Below are 21,347 nucleotides of genomic sequence, written 5' to 3' on the forward strand. Positions count from 1 at the left end.
GACTAAGAGGATACTTGGATGGTGTGCTCGTGTCATCCACCCAGTAAAGGGAAAGGCAGAGACACCATTTAGAGCAGCCTCCAACATTGGGGGTAGTAAATGCCTCCAGACACCAGTTGCTGGGAACCACAAATGGGGAGAGTGTCACTGTTGCACTTGGGTCCTCCTTGCCGACTTCCCATTGGGCCACTGTGGGAACAGGATGCTGGGCTAAATGCACCCAGGTTCTTGTGTGGTTAATCTGGTGCTCTCCAGACATTTTGGACTACAGCTCCCATCAGCCACAGACTGTCTGGCTGGGGCTGTTGGCTATAGTCAAAAACATCTGGCAAAGGCTAAAGCTTAGTCTCTGATTATTGCCTCTTCCTTTCTTTTCACACCTGCTGTTTGGAAATGTCACCCACTGATGTGATTTGAAGCTCCCTTTAAAAGAAAAAGAATATTGAACACTTGGTGTTCCATCAACTTGATCAACTTCTTCCTATTCTGGTTCCGGAGCGGGAAAGAATTAACAAACCAAAACTCCTTCCCTTAGCCTTGCCCCCTCCCCACCTTTTTCATTTGGGAAAGAAAATAACCATCTGAATACATGCAAATGGGGTGAGGTGCCAAGAGTGTGGAACAAATATTGCCTGTGCAGCCAATACACAGCTGCTGCTCTGATTAGGTTGCCCTCTAGGGAAGGGGAGGCCGCCCTCCAGTTTGGACTACCAGCTATGCATCCAGAATTGTCCTCATCTGCATGATTGGCAGAATCTTTGTTGCATAAGGCAGGGCATGAGAACCTGCCCATCTCCGGATGGAGCAGCCTCCTGCGTGCCAAAGCAGTAGGCAGTTCAGCACCAAGGACAGTGGAGAGTGGGTGACCAATGCAGAAGACAAGGAGCCTGTTCAGCACCAAGGATAGTGGGAAGCAGGTGACCCATCCCCCCACCCTTGCTCAAACAAATGGAAGAACAGAAGGAAGACAATTGATTTTTGCATGCCGAGATTCTGCCTGAAATATTTGGTCTGACAAATATTACAGCCACATATGGGTAGTAGCAAGGCGGGGTGGGGGGTGCGGAACCATTGAATGATTCATCATGGAGATGTCTTTTGTGGAAGTTTTGACTTTGAAGTGAGGGTAGCTTTGAAGAACAGGCCTTCAGCTGAGCTGGAGAGAATGAGTTGTTGCAAATTCATGAGTGTAATTTCTGGTTAATTGCCACATTCGAAGAAAAAGAATACCCCATTTCAGATCCTGCAACCCTTGCAGAGTTTCATTTCCTTTGTTTGTTTGTGGTCATACAGAACATTTATTTAACAAAACACACTCTCAAAGTGTATGTAGTTGGATTCTATGCATCCTTTTATATGCCTCATTGTCCTTTGAAAGCTGTTAATGAGGTATTGATGACTAGCAGTTAAAAACCATGACTATATGGACTATTAAAAAAATGTGAAGCTTTTCTCAAGTTGAGACTATAGCCCATGGACAAGTGTACCCAAATCTAGGCCCAGAACGAGAGGAGGTTAGTATAACTGAAAGATGGAGATGGAAGTGTGGCAGGCTGTTTGAAGCTAATCCTTGCTTTTATACCAGTTCTGGCCAGTCCAGAACCTTTATATGTCTGCCTGCCAGCCACAGAGCCTATTGATACATATTGCTGTTCTTCACTTGGCCTGACAATGGTGTAGCTAAGTAATATCAGAGCAGGTATATGGAACTGCTGGCGTCCAGATGTTTTTGGACTCCAACTCCCACCAGTCCCAGCCAGTATGGTCAACCATGAAGGATGATGGGAGTTATAATAGGAGATAAACCTGGAAGGCCACATATTCCCCATCCTAGGCATCCATCTGTTTTATTTCAGTTGTGAAGCACACAATCTACATGTCCCTGCTCCCCTGACACCATTTCCCCAAAGTAGCTTTACAGCTACTGTACTTCTGCATTCCCACTATGTTAGAACCAAGAGGGAACCTACAGTTTGCCAAACTCATTGTCAGAAAGAAAGAAAGAAAGAAAGAAAGAAAGAAAGAAAGAAAGAAAGAAAATGATCTGAGCACAGGCACTTTCACAGTTTAAACTCGCTTGAGTCATAGCACTGTCATAACTACCATAACTACAGCCATAAAACTAGAGGTTGCTCCTGAAGCCCTGGTGATCAAAACATTTATTTTGGAATAAGCACCATTTCCTGGTAGAAAAGGATAATATAGTTTTATGGTTTTAAAAGTAAAATGATGAAATGAGCATCTGTAACCTGGCTGGCCAGCCCCCGAATATAAAAGTTTTTGTAAACAAAATAAGAAGAAAGGATACTGCAGGGACCAAAGTCAGTCAGCTGAGATACTGATACCGGGTCTGTTTGTCTGCTGCTCTCTGGATGGACTTTGGTGGGGCATCCTGGGCCATGGGCCACTGGAATTCAGCCCAAAGGTTCAGCCACAGTGGCACCATTGGCTCCTGAAGAGGCTCTGAGTCCACACATGGTTTCAGGTAGATTCTTAAACTTATTATGTATTATGTGTGTTTTCATATTGTCATTTTATATTGCGAACCACCCTGAGATCTATGGATGCTACTACTACAACAACACAATTATTACTAATACATAAATATAACCAGCAAACATTCCAAACTTGTATGCATAACTAAAGTATGTGCCTGGACAGGCTTGCTGAAATAAGATACATTTTAGCAGGCATCTAAAACAGTACAGAGAGGGGCACTTGAAGGGATCTCCAAGGTGTAAGTGCTGCCACACTGGAAGACTGACTCTGAACAGATGCAGAAAAAACATTATATGGCCCTTGTAGAAGTGCAGGTTTTTGCAGATCTGAAATTTCACTTTCTGTTTACTCCATAGACTTTATTTACAATAAAGTTTGTGGGAGTGGGGACAAAGCTCTCCAGTGCTCTTTATCTGTCCTGACTGTGCAAAAGGCAAAAAGAACTTAGCAATTCAAGCAGAAGAATGCAAATCAATGCACAGCTGAACTGCAAGCCCTGCCTTACAGCTGTTCAAAATGTCCAACTTCAAGATGCAATGGCATCCAGGAAATGGCATGCTTGAGTTTTTACGTACTTGCCAAAAACTGCTGTTGGATCAGGCCAAAGGCCCATCAAAGTCCAGCAACCTGTTCTCAGAGTGCCCAGCCAGATGCCTATGGAAAAATCTGAGTGCAAGAGTACTCTCAATGTTTCACCCACACATAGGGATGGGAAAGTCATTTGTTCAGTTTGCTTCTTAATGCAAACCTACCTATTCACATTTCCCAAATCAATATAGAAATGGAAATGAAATCTGCACTTCACCAACCCAAAAATGTATGCAAAAGAGCACACATGGGGAAAGAGTGCATGTGCATATTAAGGGTGGAAAAAAAGAGAACATTCTCAAAATCCATGTATCAGGAGAAATGTACACAAGCAATGCATACACATGTTCACAAGGAAAGGACTTTAAAAGAAAAGTTTGCAAAGATGCAGAAACGGGGCTAGATTTAAAACCTGAGAGAAACAAAAACTGACAGATCTGTCAATCTCTATCTAAGAATACCTCCAAACTCAGAACGTAGTCCTTAGGGGAAAATAGGATTCCATCCAAAAAAAGGGATTTCCCAAACTAGCTGTAACATCAAGCCCTCCCACTTAAGCAAAGTCTTTGGTGCTTTAGAATTCATCCACATTTGAACAGAGCCAATTCACATCCACATTTGATTTATGCTTTAATGTGTTCAGTATTTCAATATTATGGCATTTGCTACTCCCTTGTTCAAATGGTACTCTCATCCCCCTTTCCAAATTGAAGCATTTTCACACACACACAAAAATTACGATATAAACAGCCTATTTTTCATATTACACACATTGCTCATGTTTTCCAGAATCTGTATCCAAATTACTTGCTTGCAATTATTGTTGAAGTGTCTTGTTTACCCAAACCATGCCCCCCCCCTCTTTTGCAACTGACTGGAAGTGCAGCTGAATATTTTGTATGCAAAGCTACCCTAGGGTTCCCTGTTAAATATAACCCAAAGAAGATGGAGTGTTTCTCAGGCAAGCTGGAAACGACATACTATGAAATGCCATTTTTGATAAAAGATGTTTGTTTGTTGCACCTAAATTAAGTGCCAATTTGCCCGTGTAATTGCCTTTTAATTGTAATGGGGCTGCATTTGGTTGTAATTCAATTAGCAGCACACCTTTATCAGAATGAAGGTGGGGTGCCCTGGGAGAGGCTTCAGCTGAGGCCAGGATGTGAATGAGCAGGGAGAAAATCCTTCTTATCAAATAACCCCACAGAGATTTTGATATTATGCAGTGTGCTGTAAAGAAGGAAGCAGATTCTGAAGCTGGCTGGAGTTTTGACTGGTTTTGAAGATAGGAGAGTGATTGGGATGCAAACAACATGGGATCCAACACAAAATCTCATTAGTGAGCAGCTAGGCTGGGATAATGGGAAGCACTGCTTCCCCCCTGATGGTTTGGGGGTCACCGCTGGTTCTGGTGCAGTTCAGATAAATCCCTTGCTCTTTTAGGTGAATGGCTAGGGCAGCTCGGAAGGGACCTCATGCAAATGTGTGTATGTGTGCAGCGGTAGAGGCCTGGATGGAAAGCTTAAAGCCCACCGCTGCCACAAAGGAGATGGATTGGAGAAAAGGAAATACAAATTGGCCCTGCCTTGTAGTTTGACCAATTGTGGCTAGAAGCAGATAGGCATTAGGCTTGCACAAGCTGGCCAGTTTCCATTTTGACTTGAAATGTTCCTTTTGGGCTTCTCAGAAGTATGTAAAGGCAAGAAGCCTGGGGGGGGGGGGGAGAGCTGGCCTGCAATGCCGCCCGCCTGAAAGGTGCCAAAACTGTGCTCTGGAATGCTTTGGCTGAAAAAAGAAACACTGGTGGGAAGCCTACTCAGGAGTAATCCAAGTTCTACAGCACCACCATGCCACTCACTGTTGGTTTTCCCACACTTGAGTCAGGCACTGTTAGCTTTGTGCAGGGCTCTGTCCTTTGTGCTGGGCTGGTCCCCTGGCAGCTGGGTGGTAGAGCACCTGCCTTGCCTAAAAAAGGCCCCAGAAGGACCCAGATTCAATCCCTGCCATTGCCAGTTAACAGGCTGTCAGGTGGTAGGTGATGAGGAAGAGCCACATTCATTGCCTTGATCACCTTTTGCCTCAGGTCTCACGTTTGTGGCTTGTGGTCCTGAGAAGGTAGCCCAGAAGTGAATGCAGCTTTCAGGCTGAGAATGGTTTCCCCTGCCCACCCACCGCCCCGCTGCCAGCACTTGATGACGTGGCTGAAGCAATAAGTGGAAACCCTCACCTTGCAGTGCTTAAAATAAAATAAACACAGAGACCCTGTCATGTCATTGTTTCAAAATGTTGTGTGCCCATCCATGACTGTCCCCTTGTGAGTGGTGATTCCGTCCTTTTCAAGAGAGATGCCAAGAAGTCCTGTCCGGAAATTGTAGCTGGGTCATCAGCATGCAGTGCTGCAAGTGGGAGAGCTTGTCATAACAGCTTGATTTTCATCTTCAATAATTCTGACAAACCAAGCAGTGTCTGCCGTGTGTGTAAACACCAATGGGAGGCTGGTAAACGTCCTTCCTTCTTTCCCATCACTTTAATGCAGCTGTAGATGAGGTGAGGCTGAAGTCATTTCCAGCAAACTGGAGGAATCCGAGGAGATGCTTTTGCAAGGATGATCAAGAGTGAAAGGGGTATGTGCCCACTTTCTCACCTATTTTGCAGGGTTAAATTAAAAGAATGTGCCTCTTTCTTTGCAACTGTGAGGTGGGGAGGAAAAAGAAGGAGAGGTTGGAAGAGGGATTATCCTTCAACTCACAAATATGTAATCGTGCACCAGGAAATCTTCACCCACAAAGAATTTTACCTGGAGAAAATCAGCTCCATTTAAAAAAGTGTAAAAACTTGTTCTCTTCACCCCATACATGACTTCTCCCAAGGAATTCTGCAAGCTGTAGTTTGCTAAGGCTGCTAATGACAGTCAGGATACCACTATTTCCCTCTAAGAGCTGTAATTTCTGCAGTGGTTTAACAATCAATCCTTATGCAAAGAGAACTCTGAGCATTGTAGCTCTGTAAGAAGAATAGTTGGCCTCTCAGCATCCTTAAGAAACTACAGCTCCCAGAATTCTTTAGGGGATGCTGTGAATCAGTGGAGTCATAGTGCTTAAATGTACATTGTGAATGTGTCCTTAGAGAAGAGTGGAACACCCCAGGGAAATCCCAGGAGTCTCCTCATAGTTTTTTGGGCTTCTGATAGATGTCACAACAAATTCCACTTTAGGCTGAAATTTGGTGACAGCTTCTAAAGGTTTAGCAGCTCAACAAGATGCTCATTGGGGAGAGTTGGGTAAGAATCAACAGCTTAATAATACCAAGTGGTACAATCCCCTTGGCTCTTTGAGTCACTGGATCCCTGCAGAGCTTTTAGTGGCAAATTCTGCCCTCTGGCATACCACAGTGCAACAAAGAGGAGATCAACAACTTCCTCCTCTGGCAATCTACCATTGGGACACAAAGACAAAGGCATGTGAACTCCACAACTCCCAGTTTGTGACTTCTGATGCCCTTCCCAGCTTAGGCCAGCTCATGTTCCCACCCAGCAAGGAAAGCTTGTGCAAAGGGTAGAAAAGCAGACAGGTGGCCTCTCTGCACATAGGTGAGGAGGCAACGTCTGATGGACAATACCCAAAGAGGTTTTAATAAATAACAATAATTTGCAAATGGCATTGGATCCAGAGATGTTTCCTAGTGGGGTGGGGAAAGTCTGTTGCCTGAAATCCTGGTGAGCCACTGCCAGTCATTGTAGAAAATACTGAGCTAGCTGGGTCAATGGTCTATCTTGGTTCAAGTCATCTTCATACAACCCAGCCCTCTTTTTCCGGAAGGGAAATATTTTGTCAAATTAGTCCTGTGCATGTAGTGCTTCGCCACATAGCCCTGTCACTACGTATGGACCCAGCAGATGAATCCCATGCATTACCTCTATTTTACCAGTCTTGCAGTACTCAAAGGCAGCAACATCCAGTGAGGACCATTTAAAAACTCAGCTCAGTTGGCCTACAAAAAGGCTTCAGTTCCCTTCTGGGGCAACATCTTACAGCTAGCCAAGACACCTTGAACTAGTAGGACCTAATAGGAGCTATCCAGGGTCCTGATTCCCCTCTGCATAAGAAAACTTTTGTATGAGCTTTCTCTATATTGACCTGACCTTGTCTGTTGTGACTTGCCTTTGCTTTCCTTGGCTAGACTTGACCTGCTTGGTATGACTTCACCTGATACAACCTGCTTTTTCTGTGAGTCTCAAGAGCAAGTGAGTTTCTGCATCAGTCCTAACGTATCTATGAAATTCCTCCCCTCTGGGTTCAAATGGTTATTTTTAATGTCCCTTGAAAGGCTTGCCAACCTCTTGATTGAGCAGGTGGCTTCACATTGCATCGACTCTGAATTTCACTTTAGGTAGCTTTCATTGGCAACTTGACTCAGCAACACAGAGCCCTAGATAACAACAAAACTAAGTTGCATTTTCTCTCAACCAGAGTCTGAAAGCACAGGGGAGCGATTAAGCCACCCATAAATTATAGTGGCCTGACCCAGTAAACACCGAATCAAGCAGCAAATTTTGGATGATGCCGTGACAGACCTCCCTTCCATATTTAGGGCCCATTTCCCTGCCCTGCTTTATTCTCATATTAATCCGATATCTCTCTCCAGCCGATGTGGCCATAAAAATAAAAAATGGGGTATTTGCTGTAAAAGTTTATTGATGGGGATGCAGGAGGGGGGTGAGGATGGATGCTACCTTCACACATGACCATGTTTCTGGGTAGATTTTCTGCTTTGATAGGAAGAGAACCAATCCATTCCTAGAGACTGTGTGTTCATTTATAAATGTTCCCCTTGACATTTCCAATCATGCAAACATGGTAGCAATCTCTGAAGATGGCCAAGGGTTTTGAATATTACAAGATTTGAGAGGAAAAGTGCTATTCATAATGGGAGGGAAGAATACAAATGGTGTTTCCACTCCAGCTGCAAGTAGCGGAGACTCCTTTGTTCCCTAGAGACAGTGGGAATGCTGCAATCTAACTCCACATCAGGTTGTAAGAGTATGCCTGATTTATGACTGGTTGCATTCATAGGAACATAGAAATCACCTTCCAAAATAGCCTCAGATCAGAGATTCATAATAAATGTTCACCCAAAACGAAATAAAAAATACACACAGGTGATAAAAAAGACTTAAAAAGTGGAGAAGCTGTCTTCACTCTTTTTGTTTGCTTATTTGTTTGTTTTAAAATGCCATCTTCATGACTGATCAGAGCCCAGTAATTCAAAACAAGATGGTGTGTGAAGACTGAGTTCAAACTATTCAGTGACAGATTTAACTCTGCATTGCCTGAACTCTGCTCCCTTTGTTGAAATTGGACCAAAATCAAATCCCTGGGCACACTTTGATCTTTACTGAAAGGGATGCTGAGGAACTCAGGGCAGCAAGGAGGGGAGCTATTTAAAGTGGTCTGAAGTGGGTTTGAGCAATGAATAGATAACCATGGCACATGCTTCCTTGGGGCATCTTGTAGGAGCAAATTCCATGGTTTAAACCATGTGAAGAAGTCTTTCCTTTTATCTATCCCAAATCTCCCAATATTCAGTGTCATTGGATGACTGCATTGGGCGTTAATATTTCTCCACACAATGCATAATTTGACACAGCTCTCGCATGCCTTTCTCCCTCCTACCCCCAATTTCAGATCCCCTGCTTATACATTTTGCAGCTGATCGGTTGTGTTGTGTGATGTGAAGCCTGCCTTTCATTGAAAGTTGTTGCAGGAAAGGGCAGGCTTGCCAGATGTCATTTGGCATTATAGTAGCAGGCGCAATCAATTGTCTGCTGTTCTACTCAGCACTTGTGGAATGGAACACTGTGTCTGGACTGGGTCATCACAGTGGGCAAATACACTAGCTTGCTACAAAATGGCTGTGGAACAACACGGCATGGTAATCTGTGGTTAGGGCTGAGCAAATCAATAGCTAGTGGTGGAGCCATTGGTGGGTGGTGCCCATTGGGGCTGGTAGGGCAGGAAAACCAACAGTAGGTGGAATCAGAGCCAGTGACAGGCAGAGTCAACTAACCCTAGCTTTGCCCCAATCATCCTCCCTATAAGACAGCGGTTCTCAACCTGTAGGTCCCCAGATGTTGTTGGATTACAACTCCCATCAACCCTAGCTAGCAAGGTCAGAGCTCAGGAATGATGGGAGTTGTAGTCCAACAACATCTGGGGACCCACAGGTTGAGAACTGCTGCTATAAGACAACACTGAGTTTAAGGAGGAAGAGGAGGAAGCTGACAGTCAGACCACCCCCTGGACTAGTTCTAAGGAAGAAGCCAGGGAGGTGGGGAACCAGCTCAGAGCAGACTGAGCTTAGTGGGGCAGGACCCCATTTACCCTAATGCACTAGCCTCCACTGGCTAGGACCAAAGAGCAAGTTGGGATTAGAAAGCACAATAGAAGGCAGAACCAGAGAGCACAGCAGGAGGCAGGAAGCCCTCTTAGTGCATCATTGTGTTGCTTGTTGGCGCCTGGGGCATATGTGTGTGTGCGTGCAGAGGTTTAACAGAAGCCACCGTGCTAGCCAGTCCTTACCACTGGAGCTGGGGCTGTACTGTGCTGCTTGCTTGCCCAGACAGGGAGGAGCCCAGCTGGCTGACATGGCCCTTGGTGGGTGAATCCCCTTAATGCTGGCCATCAGGCGGCCATTCAGTGAGGAGGCTGGGGAAACTGTGGCAAGGCCAGGGCCCTGAAATGCTTGGTGACAGGCAGAGCGGGATGGGAATACCTCTGTGGGGGCACCTGGTTCATGCCTCATCAAAATTGTGCACCTGGGGCTATGCCCCTGCCCTCTTATACTCCTTCCTGGCCAGAAAGAGTCAATGGCCAACCTGGTGGGTAGAGTCAATTCACGGTCTGGAAGATTTTTCACTGAGCTGCACCTGTTTGGGGTTGGTCATCAGCAGTTCCTCACAGTTGTTTTGTATTATTATACAAGAGGTGAGGGTTTTCAACACTCTTAAGTACCATTTTTCTAGGCTGATTGTCATCTTTTAATCCAGGTACTCATATTTCCATCTGTTTTGAAAATGAGAGGATTAATTTGTGGCCCTTGACCCACTGGCAAAGCGTGGCCCCCATGCTCTGTCCTTGGAACTGGGGTTTCCCTAGATTTCACATTGGGGACAAATGTCTGGCCATCCATGAAATGGTCAGGTTGTTCTGGCTCCCTGATTAGTATCTGGAGAACCGAGTGATCTCTAAAAATTCAAAATTTTTCCATCACTAGCCTATGTTATTAAACATGCTTTGACTGAGAAGGCACTGGGTATTCAATATAACCATGATGCACAATAAGGCATTAAAATTATGATTCTCAAATTCCAGTATTTGCTTCAAAAGTAGGGCAGCTGAACAAACAGACCCAAAAAAGTATTTTATCCAATTGGCTGCGATGATTCTTGAGGTTTTGCTCAGCTGCGCTAATTTGGAATCATCAGGATATCCTTGAGAAAATCAAGTGGGTTCTCTCAGCCAACAGGACAAAAAGCAAAATGTGGGAAATGAAGCCAGGAATAGTGACACAGCTGTGCTCACAACAAATCCAGGAAGATGCTAAAAGTGGGAAGGATATTTTCACACTCATGAAAACAAATGTGCTACATGCTTTGGTTCAAATGCAAGTTCTTGGTCCTATTGGGAGGAAATTTCTTGCTGCATATTTAAACTTTTTAACTTTGCTGCTCCTTAAACTTCTGCCTTTTGGATTGGAAGGGGGAGGGAATGACGGGTGAGATTTACCTCTTAATTTTTAAAGTGACATCCAAAAGGAACCCAGGAGAACTGCAAATGCAGCCTTCGCAGTTCCTGAGTAATTTTAAGACCTCCATGAACAGAAGGCCAGTGCTACATCTGAAATTCAAATCTTAAAAGAGAATTAAGGAGGCAAGCAGTCCCAGGCTGCCAGCCGTTGCTGATTTAGCTGCCTTAATTGTGCCAAGCATCAGAGAGAGAAGAAAGGACAGAGAAGAGAACAAAAGAACAGCGAACAACAAAAGGAGATACATAAAGAAATAATGAAGCCAATAACGAGGCAGAGGATACAGCAAGCAGATCATAAACATGAATGTCTGCCCTTTCAGACACAGAAGGAGAAATTTGCCCCATTGGTGAAGGAGTGCCACTGGAGTTCACAGTGGCCTGGAAAGCTCATGCAGGCACAAAAGCTACTCAAAGATGATATCAACATCAAGTCCTGCAAATGCAGCTGCTGCTGGAAGTGATGGAGCGGGGTCACCTGGCAATTCTGTGATAAAAACATCATACACAAACTTCTCTGGAAAAACAATAAAATATGTCTTGAAACATTGAGGAAGAAGGTGCCTGCCATCTAGTTCATGGCTCCCACAGCTGTTGCACAGATTTTTGGCCCTTAATGTACGGTATATTGAAAGTTGTTGCTGTGCCCCTGTTCAGTGTTCCAGCCAGCCCGCCCACTGTGCCCACCTCCACGATATTCCAGTCTGTCCCCTTTCCTCTGGTTTTCTCTTCCAATTAAGACTCAACATTCTATGGCTACTGAGCAGGTTTAGCCATCATTTGGTTATTTTTGGATGTGTGCTGGTTCTCCACTCCCCCCCCCCCCACACACCTACACACCTACACACCTACACACACACACACACACACACACACACACACACACACACACATATGCAAATCACGTTTCTTCAGGCACAGATACCACCATTTAGTTTATCAGTGGCCCCATTTTGGTTTTGTTGCTGTTGGCACTCAGCACCTGTGATTGCTACTATAGAGTGTGATGACCAAATAGTTATCCTGCCCTCAAAAACCACCCCAAAGTTTTTGATTCTGCTCAGTTATCAATATCTTAGCTTAGTTAGCAATATTCTTCCTTAGCTTCTATAGCCCCTCCTTTCCCCCAACTGGAGTTAATGGAAGTCTTGCTGATATTGACTCCAAGGGATATAGTAATGTAAGTACAACAGACTCGCTTTCTTTCTCCCGCCTGATTCTATCACAGCCCCTTTTTGTCTCTGAAACGCTGACAGGCAACAGTGCTCAGAAATCTGATTTTTAAAGGCAGCTCATGGCAGCTCCTCTATCTGGTTCTTCTACTGCCTCCTGGGCTGTAACCAGTTTAACTTCACTGGGGAAAGAAAGAAATTAGGATCGCCATATGATGTTGCTGAAGTGGTACAACCATCATTGGCTGGGTGAGTTGGATTGTATCATCAGAGGTGATGCCAGCTGAGATCCTGTTTATGGTGGATTATTGCAAAAGGCAGGTGTGTTAGTTGGCAATAATTTGCTCAGCAATGGCTGATGGCCAACTATGGCTCTAATCTAAGAGTGCCTGTGTGTGCGTGTGTGTGCATCTGTGCACGCTCAAGGTCTCCTGATTCAGAGATGAGTTTTGCAGGAATCAGGGAGGGTTGTGTGTACTGGACTGAATGTTGAACTTGGCACAATGGAATGTAGGTTCAAATCTGCACATGGTCGAAAAGATTCCTGGGGAATCTTGAGCCAGTTGTTGTCTTTCAGCAAGATAGCTGACCTCTCAAAATTCCCCACCCTATTCTAGGGCAGAGAAATTGCAGGGGCATTTCACTGTTTCTCGGGGGGGGGGGGGAGAAAGTCTCAGAAAGCTCCATTAGCAGTGGCAGCAGCAGAACTGCTTCTATTTTTATCCAAAGGCTGTTATTCCCTATTGTTGAAGGTGGTAGTAAAGGCAACTGTGTTGTTGTTAATACCATTTATATCCCACTTTTCCTGCAAGGAGCTCAAAGTGGAGTACATGCTTCCCCCCCTCTCCATGTTATCCTCATAACTACCATGCGAGCAGTGCTTTATTCCCCTAGAAAAATTGGTGCTGGTACTCACCATGAAGTTTTTACAGTAAGTGTCATACTTTTTAACCTTAAAAAAAAAAAGAGGTGCCAGTACTGTGTAGCCTCGAGTAGCCCCTGGAAGAAAAAAAAGTGCTGCGTGTGAGGTAAGTTAGGCTGAGGGACAGTGACTGACCCTAGTCACTCACTGGACTTCATGTGACAAAGTGGGGATTAGAACTCTGCTGGCAGCCTGGGTACCATTCTGCATCCTACACAATGCCCAGGACTGTATGTGTGGGGAAAGGGGTAGGATGGGTGCAGTAGCAACACAAAAAGTGGTGGAGAATATTCAGAGGCATGGGGCAGGGACAGCAGGAACATTTTCAACCTGAGGGTCACCTTCCCTTACAGGGACCACATGCCAGCAGTGCAGATGGCCAGAAGAAAACGTGGGTAGAGCCAAGAATGTAAACATTACCTTAGTACAGTAGTCTGGCTTCTACACACACACACACACACACACACACACACACACACACACACCTTGACCCTGGATCCTGGTAAGCAAGAAACATCATCAGAGTTCAATGACACCTTCCAGCCTGGCAAAAACACTTGGGCAGGGTGCAAAGCAAGGCCAGCAAGAGGCATAGCTTGCGGCAGAGAGGGTGTGTGACTGAGGAGACGGTGTAGCCTCCCAGGGAGAGTCATGGGGGCCATGCAGAGAGGCATGGAGGGCCACACCCAAATCCTGAGCCTGAGTTTCTCATCCCTCTTCTAAGAACACACACACACATCATCATCATCATCATCAACAACAAAAACTCAGATTTCTGAAGAAAAGGTGTCTTCTGAGAACTGTCAGTTTGGCTCTAATTTAAAATATTTATATGCTCATTATACATTACTGAAATTCTAGGGTGGTTCACAATGGCATGAAAACATAGCAAAGCAATACAATAGAAGCATTGAGGAAAAGCAGCAGATAAAAGAATGAGAGCAAAACTAGAGCAGATCATTAACAGGTTTTTAAAGCACCTGTGTGATGCAAAGCCTTTCCTCCAGCGACTTAGAGATAACCATGTTGTCATCATGTAGGCCTCCTTGGCGGAGGTGGTACACAGCTGAGGGGCCCCTTTCTCTGGATGACGACCTCTAAGCATGGGCAGATGGAAGTGGGAGCAGCTGGTGCTCCTTCAGGCCCCTGGCCTCATCTAGCATTCCGTCAGGATGTAATGAAGCATATGGGTGGGGTGGGTGGGTAAAGCATTGGATGGGTCAACACTTTCTGAAACAGTCTATGAAATTCACACTTCACCACACTTCTAGGTACAGCATTGTGCCCCAGCTGGAGTTTTCAAAACAGGTCCAAGGGGAGCCCCACATAGTACTTTGCAGTAAGCAAGTATTGAGATTAGCAGTGCATGAATCACTGCAGCTGGGTTATCCTTGTCCAGCTGTAGTTGGAATGGGCTCTCCTAGCCACTGAGGCTATCTGAGCCTCAAGTGGCAGAGATGGAGCCAGGAACCCCCAAAATATATTAGGCCTACCCTCCAAGAATTTGTACAATACTTCTTTTTTATAAAGCAATCTAAACCTGTCATCATCGCTGTGTCTTCTGGCAGTGAATACCATGAATTAATTATATGTCCAGAGTGAAGGAGGATTTTCTTTTGAATCACCTGCCAATCAATTTGATGGGGTGTCCCCAAGTCCTAATGTTTTGAGAAAGGAAGACAAATGGTTCCCTGCCCACTTTCTCTCTGTGCCATTAATGATTCCCCACCCCACCCTGTTATCTCTTCATCACTTGGTGCTCAAGTAGGCTCAGGGCAGACCACCGTGGCACCATGTCAGGCTGATGGGCTGGGAGTTGCATGCTTAATTCCATTTCTTGTTAACAAGATTCACTGGGAATTGTGTGAAATGACCCCTCGGTGCTCTGGAAAGTGCTTTTTCAGGCTGTAATTTGGTTGGATGGAAAGGCTTCTCTATGCTAAGCCTTCTGGTGGCTATCGGCCATTGTGTCATTGTTGCCATAGAGATGGAGGGCCTCTCTTGGTCAGCTGGGTTACCACCCTTGCTCTCTTTCTCCCTCTTTCCAAAAAAGCTACTGTTCTTTGAGAGCCAGTGTGGTGTAGTGGTTAAGAGCGGTAGTCTCGTAATCTGGTGAACCGGGTTCGCGTCTCCGCTCCTCCACATGCAGCTGCTGGGTGACCTTGGGCTAGTCACACTTCTCTGAAGTCTCTCAGCCCCGCTCACTTCACAGAGTGTTTGTTGTGGGGGAGGAAGGGAAAGGAGAATGTTAGCCACTTTGAGACTCCTTCGGGTAGTGATAAAGCGGGATATCAAATCCAAACTCTTCTTCTGCTGAGAGTAAGTAAACTGGTGGCATCAGGACAGGGATGGGAGACCTGTGCCTGCCACACAGATGTTACTGAAATCTGACTCCTGCTGGCCCCAATTAGCATGGCCAACGGTCAGGGAATTTAAGAGTTGTAGTCCAACAGCATCTGTTGGGTACCAGGCTAGTTGAACTCCTAAAGCAGACTTGGTTGTTTACGCCAGTACTTCTCTAAGAATAATGTTTATTGAACTCAATGGGACTTACTTATCAGTTGACATGCATAGAATTGCATTGCAAATCCCTTACTTGTTTGATTTGGATTATGAAATATTAATATAATTCTTTGATCTCTGACATGCTTCTGGCTAGAAACAGTAATTGCTGTGAATTGGTGCAGTGTAGAACAAGTGAGTGGATTACCAAATTCCAGAAAAGTAGTTCTGTTAGTGTGCTGCAGGAAAAACAATCTGGAGTCTTGTAGCACATTATATACAAGCCTTTGCCAACCTGGTGTCCTCCAGGTGTTTGGAACTACAGTTCCCTTCAGCCCCATGGGATGATGAAGTCAGTTTTTGAATAAGAAAATTATTGTGGCATGAGCTTTTGTGAGCCAGAGTCCAACTCATCAGATGCATAGAATGTGTTCTGGAGCTGGCAGTTATGCACACACATAAGCAGAGTTTTCTATTACCCTGGACGCTGGCTTGGTGTTAGAAAAAGAGAGATAGATGGTTGCTGGGTTGACCAGGTTTCGCCAAGCCCTGACACAATGGACCAGTCACAGGTAGCCAATGTTTTCCCCTCCAGGAGTTGTTGGACTCCATCTCCCATCAGCCTCAGCCAGTGTGGACAGTACATAGGGATGATGGGAGCTGTAGTTCAACATCAGCTAGAGGGCACCAGGCTCCCCACTTACCTTAGGACCTTGAATGTGTTACCATGCTGCCTGAACATTTTGCTGCCCGAAGCAGAGCCTTCTCTGCTAGAATGAACACTTTGAAAAGCCTTGTTGGACCATTCAGACTCCAATTCCTGTCTTCATCTGTCCCCCCACTCATGGTTCTTCTTGGAAGTGGCTTCATGGTAGTGGCTTCATGGTAAGGGCTAGTCATGGACAACTGGCCTACATAGGCTCTATTTGTGCATCAAGTTCAGTATAGTTGACTCCAATGAGTGGTGGTGCTCCAGGTTTCAGGCAGCAGGAGGTCTTTCCATCACTTTAGTGGAAGATGCCAGGGACTGGACTTGTCTCCAAGCAAGGTCCAGACCATTTGAAAGATATAGCTGGTTGATTCTAGAACTGGCATATTATCACTTTGCTGCTGCTCACAGATCCCCTGGGGTCTGTTCAGCTAAGTTCCGCTCAGATAGTTCCACTGAAATACATGGACCTGCCCTGATTTAGTCATGTTCCTCAGTTTTAGTGGGTCTGCTCTGAGTAGTAGTAGCAGTGGATATAACCTTCAGAATCCTCCCCTGTCCCTGTGTTACAGAGGTGAACATGTGCATTGGTGGGAAAACAGAGAAAACAAATTCTGGCATGCTTGTATGTACACAACAGGAACAAGATGCTTTGTGTGTTGTGTGTGGATTCCTTGCCCATTGCTAAAGCACCACACAGAAATAATCTGGTTACCTATGTGCACATTCAGTCACATCAAGGTAAAAGGTAAAGGTACCCCTGCCCGTACGGACCAGTCGTGTCCGACTCTAGGGTTGTGCGCTCATCTCACTTAAGAGGCCAGGAGCCAGCACTGTCCAAATACACTTCCGGGTCACGTGGCCAGCGTGACGAAGCTGCTCTGGCGAGCCAGCACCAGCGCAGCACACGGAAACACTGTTTACCTTCCCGCTATAAAGCGGTACCTATTTATCTACTTGCACTTAGGGGTGCTTTCGAACTGCTAGGTGGGCAGGAGCTGGGACCGAAAGACGGGAGCTCACCCCGCCGTGGGGATTCGAACCGCCGACCATACGATCGGCAAGTCCTAGGCACTGAGGTTTTACCCACAGCACCACCCGTGTCCCCACAACCCACATTTTTTTTCTTTCTTGCAGAGTTTTATCAGTGTGTACTTCCTAGAGCAACGGGGACGCAGGTGGCGCTGTGGGTTAAAGCCTCAGCGCCTAGGACTTGCCGATCGAAAGGTCGGCGGTTTGAATCCCTGCGGCGGGGTGCGCTCCCGCTGCTTGGTCCCAGCGCCTGCCAACCTAGCAGTTCGAAAGCACCTCCGGGTGCAAGTAGATAAATAGGGACCGCTTACCAGCGGGAAGGTAAACGGCGTTTCCGTGTGCGGCTCTGGCTCACCAGATGCAGCTTTGTCACGCTGGCCACGTGACCCGGAAGTGTCTCCGGACAGCGCTGGCCCCTGGCCTCTTGAGTGAGATGGGCGCACAACCCCAGAGTCTGTCAAAACTGGCCCGTACGGGCAGGGGTACCTTTACCTTTACCTTTTACTTCCTAGAGCTGGCTTGAAATGATTAAAACAAACAAACCACTTCTTTTCTGCTTCACCATCTCAACATTTGCTGTTTGGAGCCAACCTTTCTTCTTGGAGGAAATCATTTTGTAGAACTGTAGAATGGAAGCTAAAACAAAAGGGTCTGTCACAATGACAAATGTATTTGCTACTGGAAGGAAGGAGCAGCTGGCTGGGTTTTCCCCAGAAGCTAGCCATCCCATCCGGTGCCCACCTGCCCCATTAGCTGGACTAGGATCTCTGCTTCTTTTTAGATACATATATAACCTCCAAGTATCTAGCCCCTGCAGAACAAGAGGGAGAAGTCAAAGGGTTGTATCTAACTAAGTTCTACTCAGAATCGACCTTTTGAAATTAATGAAGTCAAGTTAGTCAAGCCCAGTAACTTCAATAGTTACTGAGTAGGACTAGCATTGGATGAAATCCTATTTGTGCAGGCACTTTTCCTACTGCAGACATGTCTAGCCACAGTGACCAATGCCTTACTTTGAGGAAGGACTTTTAGTGAAGGATATGGTGGGCACACCCACCAGAAGTGGCTTGATGAGAAGGTGAGTGAGTAGGGCCACAGCTAATTGCTTGTGCCCCAGGCTCCCAAGGCAATAGCTTCACTTCATCTCATAAAAGGAATGACTGTGACTCATGGGGAATAGTGTTGGAGGTGCCCCCCCTGCCTGAGATGGCTGCCTTATTCTCTCTAATGCAAGAGGGGAGGACCATAGCTCAGCTGTAGAGCATGTGCTTTGCACATGGAAGGTACCACCTTCAATCTCCAGCATCTCCAGGTAGGGCTGGGAATGTCTCTTGTCTGGAAACTTGGAGAGCTGCTGCTAGCCAGCCTAGACAGTACTGAACTGGACCAATTATCTGATCTGCTGTAAAGCGGCTTCCCATGTTCTTCTCCTTTGGAGAAGAGCTGTAGCTCAGTGGTAGAGCAGCTGCCTTGTATCCAGAAGGTCCCTGTCAGTATTACATTCTTTCATCGCTGGATAATGTGATCCTCGTTTACATTCCTTACTGTTGTATCTGTGGGATGCAGGTTCAATTCACTTCATGTCCAGGTAGGGCTGGGAAGGACCACTTTCTGGAACCCGGAGAACCACTGCCAGTCAGTGCAGGCAATACTGAGCTAGATGGACCATTGATCTGAGTATAAGGCAGCTTTCTGTCTTCCTTAACGGTAGGTGATCTCCATTTGCCTTCACCCTAGCTGGGCACCCAGGACCCAGGTACTACCCTTCCAAACTGTTGCAACCATTCCCCCAACACTCTGTCCCTTGGCATAAGCGAGAGCCACATTAAGTGATATTGGCAAAAAATGGGCAGCTTCTTATATTTGCCAAGCCATACTTCCACCCAAAGGTTGCTTTGGGGTTCATGTGGAAAGTTGACTCTGAGCTACTCGCTCACTTGGCCAGTGATGTATCAGGAAGCAGGAGCCTGCTGTGCAGCCATGAGTGTACCACAGTGTTCATTAAATGTCCGGAAAAATCAATAGCAAGGCTCCGTCAAAGGAGAGAAGACAATTTATCAGAGCAGCCAAAAAGTGGTGTTTGTGTGCGTGTTTTTCTCTCATGGCTGGTTTACTCAGAAGGAGAGCATCGCATGACGGAACTTCACGCACATTTAATCAAAGCTTTGGGAGAAGTGTGTTAAGGAAACTCTGCATTAGTGACCCTCCTTGGCTGACATTCCGAGATGGATAATTCCCCAACTCTTTCCAGTTCTCAGTAACTCATGGGATCAAAAGGCTTTGCAGGTGACATGCCTCTTCAAGAGACAAGAGAGTTATGGGATTAGTTTGTAAGTAGAAGCTGGAATGCCAGTTGTGGGAAAGAGAACTGGAAATGATATTTGGGCATACAGGAAAAAAAAAATCACCATTCTTATTAGGAGGTCAGTGAGAGGTCTGTTCCCTCTGCAGAGATTTCGGTACCCTTTGTTACATTTTTACACTGAATCTAGTCTGTTCTTACTTGAGACACAAGGAAAATTATGCAGGCTGTTCCTACCCAATTACTCAGTGTAAGAGGTCTTCCTGCTTACACTTTCCTGGCCAATGAATATCTGGCTCCAAAGAGCCAAATTGTATTTAATCTGGAAGAGCCATCACTAGAAGCATGTTCACACACTACATTCAATGAATACTCTGTAGACAATGCCAAGCATACCCTGAGGACTAGAAGCCTGCTTCTCTCAAAATGAAACTGAAATCCACATAATTCTGTATCTAATACAGTGGTACCTCGGGTTACATACGCTTCAGGTTACAGACTCCGCTATCCCAGAAATAGTACCTCGGGTTAAGAACTTTGCTTCAGGATGAGAACAGAAATTGTGCTCTAGCGGCACGGCGGGAGTGGGAGGCCCCATTAGCTAAAGTGGTGCTTCAGGTTAAGAACAGTTTCAGGTTAAGAACAGACCTCCGGAACGAATTAAGAACTTAACCCGAGGTAACACTGTAATCTGTAGGATTTTGTAAAGATGGGCTAAAAGGCAAATTACTTGACTGTCTCATTTATTTTAAATAAATTATTTGTTATAAAAATAACAAGAAAAACCCCTGGCTGAGCTAAACTGCTAATTCCTGGATAATTTCTTGGAAACTGAAAGGATGACAAAGACTGTGACTGTTCTAGGACTTGCACTGAGAGACAAAGGCTGAAAACTGGATGGTATTGATTGAATGGTTAATTTCTGGAGCTGCAAGGTTTAATTAGTTTAATTAGTAGATTAATATACTCAAGCATGAGTTGATTAATTGGAGAAGGCAAATTTTAATCAGTGGGCTTATGAGTCAAAGTCTCATTTGTTTATTCTCTTAGACTCTTTTGCTTCTGGTCCACTGGTGTAATAAAGAATGAAAAGACAATCTTAAACATGACCTTTCGTTCTTTCCAAGAGTGGTAGTTTTTGCTGATCCTACACTTCCTTTATCATCTCAAAAATGCATTTGTCTTGATGCTTTTGCAGCATGCAGATTTATCGAAATTGATTAAAAACAGATTATTATCAGTGCAATCCTATACACATTTACTCAGAGGCATGTTCAGCTATGCTCAGTGGGACTGGCATCCAGGTAAGCCAACAGAGGACGGACTGCAACCTCAACCAACTAAAAATTTCATAATCCACTTGACAGCCCTATGAAAAAAATTAATAGCAATTTACATAACTCCCCCCTCCACTTTCCAAATGTTTCATCTGTATTATCTTGCTATCAGTTATAATCCTGAACAGCTACATTTTAAACACCAATATAATAGTAATTTGAGTGTCCAAAGCATTCCATGTATATTGCCTTCTTATAAATTGTAATGCTTAACAGTGGCAACCTTATGAGGTAGGCTGACATTTTTAGCCCCACAAGTGAGGCCTGCAACAAAAAAAAGTTGCAGTGGGAAGCACTCCAGTTCGGGAATTCCAGCCAGCCATGCCCCTTTCCAGTATACTACATTCCATCTCCCCCCCCCCCCCCGTTGGGGTGGGGTGGGGAAAATTGAGCCTGGGACTTTCTGCAAATGTAGAAATCACCACTATTATTGAAATAGAAATGCAAGCCATCTCACTATCATGGGGAAGAGTGTGTGCCCC

This window comes from Podarcis gaigeae (genome assembly GCF_964106915.1).
Source record: "Podarcis gaigeae genome assembly, chromosome: 8".
NCBI lineage: Eukaryota > Metazoa > Chordata > Lepidosauria > Squamata > Lacertidae > Podarcis > Podarcis gaigeae.